Below are 11263 nucleotides of genomic sequence, written 5' to 3' on the forward strand. Positions count from 1 at the left end.
CCTTTTGTTGTCTGATTGCTCTGGCTAGAACTTCAAGAACTATATTGAATAAGTAGGGAGAGAGTGGGCAGCCTTGTCTAGTCCTGATTTTAGTGGGATTGCTTCAAGTTTCTCTCCATTTAGTTTAATGATAGCCACTGGTTTGCTGTATATGGCTTTTACTATGTTTAGGTATGGGCCTTGGATTCCTATTCTTTCCAGGACTTTTATCATGAAGGGGTGTTGAATTTTGTCAAATGCTTTCTCAGCATCTAATGAAATGATCATGTGGTTTTGTTCTTTCAGTTTGTTTATATAATGGATCACGTTGATGGTTTTCCGTATATTAAACCATCCCTGCATGCCTGGGATGAAGCCTACTTGATCATGGTGGATGATTGTTTTGATGTGCTCTTGGATTAGGTTTGCCAGAATTTTGTTGAGTATTTTTTGCATCGATGTTCATAAGGGAAATTGGTCTGAAGTTCTCTTTCTTTGTTGGGTCTTTGTGTGGTTTAGGTATAAGAGTAATTGTGGCTTCATAGAAGGAATTCGGTGAGTGCTCCATCTGTTTCAATTTTGTGGAATAGTTTGGATAATATTGGTATGAGGTCTTCTATGAAGGTCTGATAAATTCTGCACTAAACCGTCTGGACCTGGGCTCTTTTTGGTTGGGAGACCTTTAATGACTTCTTCTATTTCCTTAGGAGTTATGGGGTTGTTTAACTGGTTTATCTGTTCCTGATTTAACTTCGGTACCCGGTATCTGTCTAGGAAATTGTCCATTTCCTGCAGATTTTCAGAATCTTAACATCACCTGCCATATTGTCCTGCCATGGCTTCTCACCTCGTGTTGTCTCTGTCCTGTCTCTTCCTCTCTGTCCTAGTCTCCTCCTCTTCCTTCAAACTTCTCTCCCGCCCATCCTTCCTTCTCCTCCAATGACAGGCCTCCTATCCTGTACCTGCCCCTCACCTGTACTTTACAAATTTAATGGGGAAAAGGTTCTGGTGAAGTCACCTGATTCCTGAGTACTTGACAGGGCAGCTGTCCTTGGGGCAGTGGAATTAGCATCAAAATACAGATAACTTCAGGGCAAACCACAACAACTTTCTATGCACACTTCCATCCCCATTGTGCAAAGGAGGAGAATGACATTCATGAAATATGTTATAGCTGGATAGCTCGCTCTTCTTCACTCTCCAGTCCCATAACAACAATGGTGTGTGTGTGTGTGTGTGTGTGTATGTGTGTGTGTGTGTGTGTGTGTGTGTGGGGTGTGTGTGTGTGTGTGTGTGTGTGTGTGTGTTGTGTGTGTTGTGTGTGTGTTGTGTGGTGTGTGTGTGTGTGGTGTGTGTGTGGTGTGTGTGTGTTGTGTGTTGTGTGTTGTGTGCATGCATGCGTGCTGTTCCTTTGTTTGTTTTGCTTTGCTTTTTTATAGCAAGTTCTGAAACCCCAAAAGGTTGGGGGAATAGTACCTGCAAATTGTTGGGGGCCCTTAAATGTGATACTATTTTAAGCTTAAGAATTTCCTTTGACATGGCCCAATTTCCTAAAGTTTCAAAGAATAGATTCCACTTTAATAACTACGGAGTCTCTACTTTTCACACAATCTGGGATGTTGTGAACAGACAGGATAATATCCAAGCAGTCATTTAGGGTTGGGTAATAATAATGAATTTCAATTTACTGGTACTCAAGCTGAACCCAATAGTACACCCAAGAAAGAAGTTGGTGTTTGCCCATCAGCTTTCACACTGCTCCTCAGGATCCAAGTAGCCATGGGAAATAATGCCATCGGAAGGCTGGTTCCATCATTGCTGGCCCTTAAACTCTTCAGAAGTCCCCAATTAATCTCCACATTTTTACAATTTATTTCTTTTTTCTCTTTTCTTTCTAAAGTTCATGGCAGCTACTGGCATTTGACTATTATGGGAATCCCACTGCCCTTTCTCTCTATGAATGTATGTGAGGCAGGGAGATTCCTCAACAGTGGGATTGTGTTTCACTGGGAGGGGAAGTCAGACTGCTTAGAGGCTCTCAATTAGACAAAACCTTCTGGGTTTTGTTAAATTAAATTAAATAATGCTAAATTAAATAATGCCAACTGTCAATTTTTAGTGAGTCTTTCAATTCTATATGTCAATAAGCTAGAGACAGACAGACACACACACACAGAGAGAGAGAGAGAGAGAGAGAGAGAGAGAGAGAGAGAGAGAGAGAGAGAGATGCTTCAAGATACTCAAACATAAACACTGATAGTCCCATTTTGGTTTTGGTTTTGTTGGTTTCTTTGAGATGAAGTCTCACATTATAACCCTGTCTTAGAACTTGATTTGTAAACCAGACTAGACTAGACCTCACAGAGATCTACCTGTCTCTACTTCTCAAATGCTGAGATTAATAGTGTGTATCATCATGCCCAGCTAATACTGGTGATCCTAATGGTACTTCTTTTGGTTTTATCAAGACAGTAAAACTATCTCTGCAGACCAGGTTAGCCTCAAACTCAAAGACCTGCCTGCCTCTGCCTCCCAAGTACTGGGATTAAAGTTGTGTATTACCATCACCTGGCCCTTAATGCTGCTCTTATTCTGTAAACAGAAACAGCTTTTGCCAGCAGTAATTTGTGACTAGAGTCCTTTCCTGTATACTAGCAGAACTCCTGATACAACACATATGTCAAGCAAGAAATTAGAAATATGGTAGTCTAGGGATGTCAACCGCAAGATGCTGACAGTTCTTCCTAACAGTTTAAATTGTGCTGAGTAGTCATTCTGAGTAACCATCTCTCTGACAGAACAGCATCTCTCTAAAGTGGACACTTCATTTAATTAACCAGATACATTAGCGTGCAAATCCAGGCTGTTAGTGACTATGACATGAAGATAGATGAATCCCTCAGAGTCTGCAATATGAATGCCTCATCTCTTTCTGGCGTGATGTGTGTTGTTTTCCCAGTTCTGAAATCTTCACTCTTATGAATGAGCTGTGGTTAAAGGAAGTTGCTGGCATGTGGGTGATTTCTTCTTATGCAAAAAAGTGTATATATGGATACATGTAATGGATGTAATACATGTACATATATGTAATATATGTAAGAATTTATATATGTAACAATTTTTACTCTGTCAACATATAATATTTAATAACTTTCCCTCAACTTTAGAACGAAGAAAATAATTAGAAGAAAGGGAGACACAGAGAGAATGTGAACAAAGAAAATAATAGCATATTCTGCTCTATGCTTGAGATGACACATGAACAACCCTGTATCAGGGATAAGTTGGTAAGATCTATCAATCTTGAATATATAAAATTGAACTATATAGTTTCTTAACAGGAATTTTATGTGGTTAAAAGCACTTGCTGCTCTTGCGGAGGACCTGGGTTCCGACCCCAGTACTGACAAGGTGACTCACACTGTCTTTAACTACAGTTCCATGGGACCCAATGCCTTATTCTGGTCTCTGTGGCCATGAGATACACAAATTCACAGATATACATGTAGGCAAACACTCATAACATATAATTCAAATCACATATAGTTGTGAGATGCCATGTGAGTGCTGGACACCAAACTCAGGTTCTCCAGAAGAGCAACATGCGTTCTTAACCACTGAGCCATCTCTCCAACCCCATACATGGTTCTTTTTATATAGAAAATATTTGGACTGATGAGCATACCTGTTACTGTTCTTGTTCCCAAGTATCTTTAAAATTACAATACAGAAAGTAGATGTAGAAGTATTCACTGACTGAACAGAGCAAAGGAAGTAACAACCTGCCTCCCAGTAAAGGAAAGGCACCAAAGACAGTGGCTCATCAACTGCACATAGCCCATGAGGGGTGTGGGGATTCTGCCTTCCATGCACCAAGACAGGCAGAACTATGTAAAAGGCACACACATAAAAACAGGATTACTCAAACTCTACACACTAAATGGGGTCTAAGTGGGTAGTTATTAATTATACAGAAGCTAAATGTTGTCTATGAATTTAGGACATAAATGGACATTATTTACAAGAGCATAGTCATGTTAACATGCCTGTGTGACAGAAATACACAGAGAGAAAGAAAAGAAGGCATGTGGGCATGGTAATGGCAGGGGAAACCAGAGAGCATAAAATTTTAGTTACTACAAAAAGGTACTAAAACTTCATAATATTGGCCTGCTAGAAATATACAAATGGATCAAATGCGTTAATGTAATACAAGAAACTATGACGCTAAACAATGAACCTATAGGAAAACCACTTCAATATGATGAAATACAATACCCAAGAAATAAAACAACAAAAAAAAGGTGCATTAGCAAAAAGCTTCTGTGCTAATTGATCTAGTGAAGATGATTGGATTAGCATACTAATAAGGCACGTGTCTAGGTATGTCTGTATATTTTAGAAAAAAACTGGGGAGCTGGAGAAATGGCTTAGTGGTTAAGAGCACTGCTCTTCCAGAGGTCCTGAGTTCAATTCCCAGCAACCACATGGTGGCTCACAGCCATCTATAATGGGATCTTATGCCCTCTTCTGGTGTGTCTGAAGACAGTAATAGTATACTCATAAAACAATAAATAAATTTTAAAAAAAGAAAATTTGGTCATAAGGGCTCTGATCTAGTCAATGGTTCAACCCACTGATGGATTGGGTTTGAATAGGCTATTGGGAGATGGTAGAGTGGGAAAGGTCGAACCTTCTTGGAAGAAGCTGATATCTGGCCAGTGTCCTTGGTGGGTATTCCTTGTCCTAGCCACTTCTCTCTTTGCTGCCTGGCTACAATGAAGTAAACAGCTTTTCCCCCCCAAATCTGTCTGACACAAGCATAAATACAGTAGAATCAACTGACTATGGAGTGAAATAATGAACCAAAGTAACTCTTTCCTATTTGAAATTTTTATGTTTTTATTTTTTTGTTTTTTAACTCTCAAAAACCTCTTTTATTATCACTAAAAGAAATAAAAGACTCTTTCATTACCAAGAAAAAAAAAGAAATGGTTTTCTCTGATACTGGTTATAGCAACAAAAATGCGAACCTCTAGAATATGGGAATACATTTGCCAAAATTCATCTGACAAAAGGCTATTACCAAGAAAATATATATGTGTGTGTGTGTGTGTGTGTGTGTGTGTGTGTGTGTGTGTAAAAATACACTTCGCAGGAAAACAGTGGTAATGGTCTGAGCAGCTAGTTCTCAAAAGAGGAAATGCAAGTCGACAGCTATATGGTGAAAGAGCTAATCATTAGCAATAGGGGAAATGCAAATTGGAACCACAGGAAGATGCTGGGCCATGATATCATAGAATGGCAATTGTAGAAAAATAGATGTCGAAGACTGGAGGAAGGAGAACTGTTGGCAGTGATGTGAATTGTGAAGAAAGTAATGGAGGGTCCTCGAAATACTAAATGTGAACCTACCACGTGGCCCAGAGCACCTATTTCTGGGCATATCTCCAAAAAATTGAGATAAGAATATCAATGAGCTATTTTGGTGCTACTTAAATATCTAATCAAGATAATTATCAGCTTAGTTGATCACTAACAGATGAACAAGTAAAGATATAGATAAAGATTAGATACAGACATAGACATAGACAAAATACACATAGACACTGACAGATATATATATATATATATATATAGAGAGAGAGAGAGAGAGAGAGAGAGACATAGACATAGACATAGGTGTAGACGTAGACATAGACATAGACAGACATAGACATAGGTGTAGACGTAGACATAGACATAGACAGACATAGACATAGGTGTAGACGTAGACATAGACATAGGCATAGACATAGACATAGGCATAGACATAGATAGACATAGGCATAGACATAGACATAGACAGACATAGACATGGGGCATAGGCATAGGCATGGGCATGGGCATGGGCGTGAACATAGACATAGACAGACATAGACATGGGTGAAGGCGTGACATAGACATGGGCATAGACATAGATAGACATGGGCATGGGCATGGGCATGGCATGGGCATGGCATAGGCATGGGCATAGGCATAGGTATAGACATAGACATAGACATAGGAATAGGCCTAGGCCTAGGCACAGGCACAGGCACAGGCACAGACACAGACACAGGCACAGGCACAGGCACAGGCACAGGCACAGGCACAGACACAGACACAGACACAGACACAGACACAGACACAGACACAGACATAGATACAGATAATGAAATCCTGCAATGTGGCAAAACAGGTGGAACTGTAAAATAGTACATTAAATAAAATAAGCTAGAGTTCAAGGTCAAACACCACTTGTTTGTTCTCATGTGTAGAAGCTTAAAAAAAATATTGAACTGAAAGTAGGCTAGTGATGTCTGGAGGTTGACAGTAAGGATTTGGCTGGATTTTGTCAGTGTGCATTATATGTCTGTATGATAATATCACACTGAATTCCCTAAATGTGTACAATTTACATGTTAATAATAAACAGTAACACAAACAAAATACCACTTTAAAATGCTATTTATAAATACTAAAGGAATGATGGGAAAAGTTGTACAAGTTGAACACCACACATTGGACATGAAACTGGAACTGGGCTACATAGGAAAGAAGAAAATGTGGGTGTTTAACAAGAAACTTTCAGTACTTCTAACTTTTAATTGTCCCACTTGATTAAAAACAAGAGAAATTCTGGAAAGACTTCACTTGGTAGCTAAAAGTACTTGTCACAGAAGACTGACATCCTGAGTTCAAATTCCTAGAACCCCTAAAACAGCCGGACATCTAAAATCCCAGTGCCACACACCAAGATGTGGTAGGTTGCTTCAGACAATGCAATGGAAATTGTTAGTCCAGTTAGCTTGACCTAAGCAGCCTCAAACAGAGCTGAGGGCTAACACTGGAAGTTTGTCCTCTGACCTTCTCAAGCATATGCACATGCACACACAGAACATGTATACATACTCTAACACATATATGTCTCATACACATATACATGTCAACAACAACAACAAAAATGAAATATAAGGAGGGAAGTACACATTGAACTACCTGAGGACCCAGCTATACCACTCCTGGACATACACCCACAGGATGCCCCAACATATAACAAAGACACATGCTCCACTATGTTCATAGCAGCCTTATTTATAATACCCAGAAGCTGGAAAGAACCCAGATGCCCTTCAACAGAGGAATGGATACAGAAAATGTGGTACATCTACACAATGGAATATTACTCAGCTATCAAAAACAATGCCTTTATGAAATTCATAGGCAAATGGAGAGAACTGGAAAATATCATTCTGAGTGAGGTAACCCAATCACAGAAAAACACACATGATACTCATGATAAGTGGCTATTAGCCCAAATGCTTGAATTACCCTAGATGCCCAGAACACATGAAACTCAAGAAGGATGACCAAAATGCGGTTGCTTCACTCCTTCTTTAAAAGGGGAACAAGAATACTCTTGGGAGGGAATAGAGAGGCAAAGTTTAGAACAGAGGCAGAAGGAACACCCATTCAGAGCCTGCCCTACATGTGCCCCATACATATACAGCCATCCAATTAGATAAGATGGATGAAGCAAAGAAGTGCAGGCCGACAGGAACCGGATGTAGATCTCTCCTGAGAGACACAGCCAGAATACAGCAAATACAGAGGCGAATGCCAGCAGCAAACCACTGAACTGAGAGCGGGAACCCCCCTCCCACCGTTGAAGGAATCAGAGAAAGGACTGGAAGAGCTTGAAGGGGCTTGAGACCCCATATGAACAACAATGCCAACCAACCAGAGCTTCCAGGGACTAAGCCACTACCCAAAGACTATACATGGACTGACCCTGGGCTCCAACCTCATAGGTAGCAATGAATATCCTAGTAAGAGCACCAGTGGAAGGGGAAGCCCTTGGTCCTGCCAAGACTGAACCCCCAGTGAACGTGATTGTTGGGAGGAGGGCGGTAATGGGGGGAGGATGGGGAGGGGAACACCCATAGAGAAGGGGAGGGGGAGGGGCTAGGGGGATGTTGGCCCAGAAACTGGGAAGGGGAACAACAATCGAAATGTAAATAAGAAATACTCAAGTTAATAAAGATAGAAAAAAAAAAGAAGGGAAGTACATATCTCAGATTGCTGAAATAGTTGAGATATTGTTGTAGAAGCAAGAGATATTTAAGTCAGCCAACGGAGGTTGAGTTTTACATTTATAGACCTCACAAGTCACCAGAAGGTTGTTTTTTTTTTTTTAAGATTTCTTTATTTGTTTTTATGAGTATGGTAGCTGCCCTCAGACATACCATAAGAAGGCATCAGATCTCATTACAAATGTTTGTAAGCCACCATGTGTTTGCTGGAAATTGAACTCAAGAACTCTGGGGAAACAGTCAGTACTCTTAACCATCTCTCCAACCCCAGAAGGTTCATTAAAGGAAATACTATCTTGTTCACTTCTGTAATTTCTAGGGAACAGAATGGTCCTTGGTTATCATAGATGCCTTAAAAGTAGCTGTCTGACAAAACATAGGAGACTACAGACTATTACTTAGCAAATTACTTGCTGGATTAATTGGCCATGGGTGGAGAGGAAGGAAGTTCTAAGGAACACTCAACTTGCAAAAGGCCAAATGCAACTGGGAGCTGTGCCAAATATTCACATGCTTAGGAAGCCAAAACCAGAGCAAACCTATGTCAAACTACTAATAAAGACAAATAGAATAAAATATATTCACAGTGATATATTTTTTCATTCAGTTAGTATGCCCAGAGAGGATCTTGTGAACTAAGAATCGTTAAACCTGTTTCTAATTTCATGTTTTAACATAGATTAAAGCCATTTTAACATAGATAAAAGCCAGTGGTTGATATATGAATAGGTCTGATTCTTATTATTAGGCTGGGTTCAGCCTGGAAAATAATATGAGCCCTTGAGTGTCCATGTGTATCGGTGAGTTTAACATATATGTGCATATCCATGTGTGTGAGCATGTGTATATGAAGGCGCATGTGATCATGTGAGTTATGTGTCTGTGTACATCCAGTGTTGATGCTTGGTGCCTTTTCAATCACTCTGGGCCTTATGTTTTGTTTTTCTTTTTAAATAGAGCATCTCATAAGACATGGAACTCATTGACTCAGCTACACTGGCAAGCCAGTATGTACTGGCTGGTTTTTTGTGTCATCTTGACACAAGCTGGAGTTATCACAGAGAAAGAAGCCTCCCTTGAGGAAATGCCTCTCTGAGATCCAGCTGTAAGGCCTTTTCTCAATCAGTGATCAAAGTGGGAGGGCCCATTGTGGGTAGGGCCATCCCTGGGCTGGTGGTCTTGGGTTCTATAAGAGAGCAAGCTGAGCAAGCCAGGGGAAGCAAGCCAGTAAGTAACATCCCTCTAAGGCCTCTGCATCAGCTCCTGCTTCCTGATGTGCTTGAGTTCCAGTTCTGACTTCCTTTAGTAATGAACAGCAACGTGGAAATGTAAGCTGAATAAACCCTTTCCTCCCTAACTTGCTTCTTGGTCATGATGTTTATGCAGGAATAGAAACCCTGACTAAGACACAGTGACTTCTGAGAATATTCCCTGGTTTACAGGTATACCCCCACTATACTTGGCATTTATGTGGGTGTCAATGATCTGAACATCATAACATATTCTAGTGAGAACTGTTATTTTAAATAACAATAATCAAAAATTTAAAAAGTCAAATGAGGAAATATACTAATAGTATATTTAGTGATTGTGTTCTTAATATCCCCCATAAACTGATGTTTTGGTCATATAGTCTCAAGCTGGAAATGGGCCTTCAATTGACGCTTGACAGAGGAAGGGTCACTGGGGTGGGGCATTTCCTGGTGTAGCCCCACTTTCCTCCACACTTTTTGATTCCTAACTGTGAGTTCAATGTTACCAGAAACCTCATATTCTGGCCACCATGCCTCTCCTACCTTAACAGATTCTATCCTTTCTTAGATTGTAAGACAAAGCAAGCCCTTACCCACTTAGGTTGCTTCTTGTCTAGTATTTGATTATAGCAATCGAAATGAACATAGTACTATCTGAGTACCCAGCTATACCACTCCTGGGCATATACCCAAAAGATGCTCCAACATACAACGAGGACACATGCTCCACTATGCTCATTGCAGCCTTATTTATACTAGTCAGAAGCTGGAAAGAGCCCAGATGTCCCTCAACAGGGGACTAGATACAGAAAATGTGGTATATTAAAACAATGGAGTACTACTCACCCATTAAAAACAATGACTCCATGAAATTCACATGCAAATGGATGGAACTAGAACAGGGTCCAAAATGCAGAAATTAGAGGAAAAAAAAACGAAGGAGCTGATGGGGGGTTATAAACCAATAGGAAGAACAAAAATATCAATCAACCAGACCCCCAGAGCTCCCAGGAACTAAACCACCAACCAAAGAATACACATGGAGTAACCCATGGCTCCAGCCCCATATGTAGCAGAGGATGGCCTTGTTGGGAATTAATGGGAGGAGAGGCCCTTGGTCCTGTGAAGGCTGGATGCTCCAGCAAAGGACTGGGAGACAAGAGGGAGTTGGAGAGGGGAGTGGAGCATGCTCAGAGAACCAGGGGGAGGTGGGTATGTGATGGGAGTTTTGGGAGGGAAAACTAGGAAAGGGGATTTTGAAATGTAAATAAATAAAATAACCAATAAAAATTAAAAACAAACAAACAGAAACAGAGGCAGGCAGATCTCTGAATCCTTTTGCAATGTTAAACGACTGTAAATAATAATAAATAATTTTAAAAATGAGAAAGTAATTTAAAAACTAAAAAAATCTGATTAACATAGAAAACCAGTATCAATTAGTGGGGCAGTTGCTATGATAAATCAGATAAAGGTTCATAAGCCTCTGACATCAATTTCTAAAAGGAATGTAAGGGAGTTGGGAAGTACAGAGTAGAAGAGCACAAATGCCATAGTAAATGTCTTAGGGGTGTTCTGGAAGATCAGCATGGCAAGAAAATTATGGAAATAGAGGCACTGCTTATGAGTTTCAAGAACTCAAGATGGGAACAAGAACTCAAGCAGAGACAGGAAGGTAGATCAGTGGAATAGAGCTGAAGATCCAGAAGTGAACCCACACACCTATGGTCACTTGATCTTTGACAAAGGAGCTAAAACCATCCAATGGGAAAAAGACAGCATTTTCAGCAAATGGTGCTGGTTCAACTGGAAGTCAGCATGTAGTAGAATGCAGATCGACCCATTCTTATCGCCCTGTACAAAGCTTAAGACCAAGTGGATCAAGGACCTCCACATCAAACCAGATACACTCAAACT

This window comes from Rattus rattus, chromosome 3, assembly GCF_011064425.1.
Source record: "Rattus rattus isolate New Zealand chromosome 3, Rrattus_CSIRO_v1, whole genome shotgun sequence".
Lineage (NCBI taxonomy): Eukaryota > Metazoa > Chordata > Mammalia > Rodentia > Muridae > Rattus > Rattus rattus.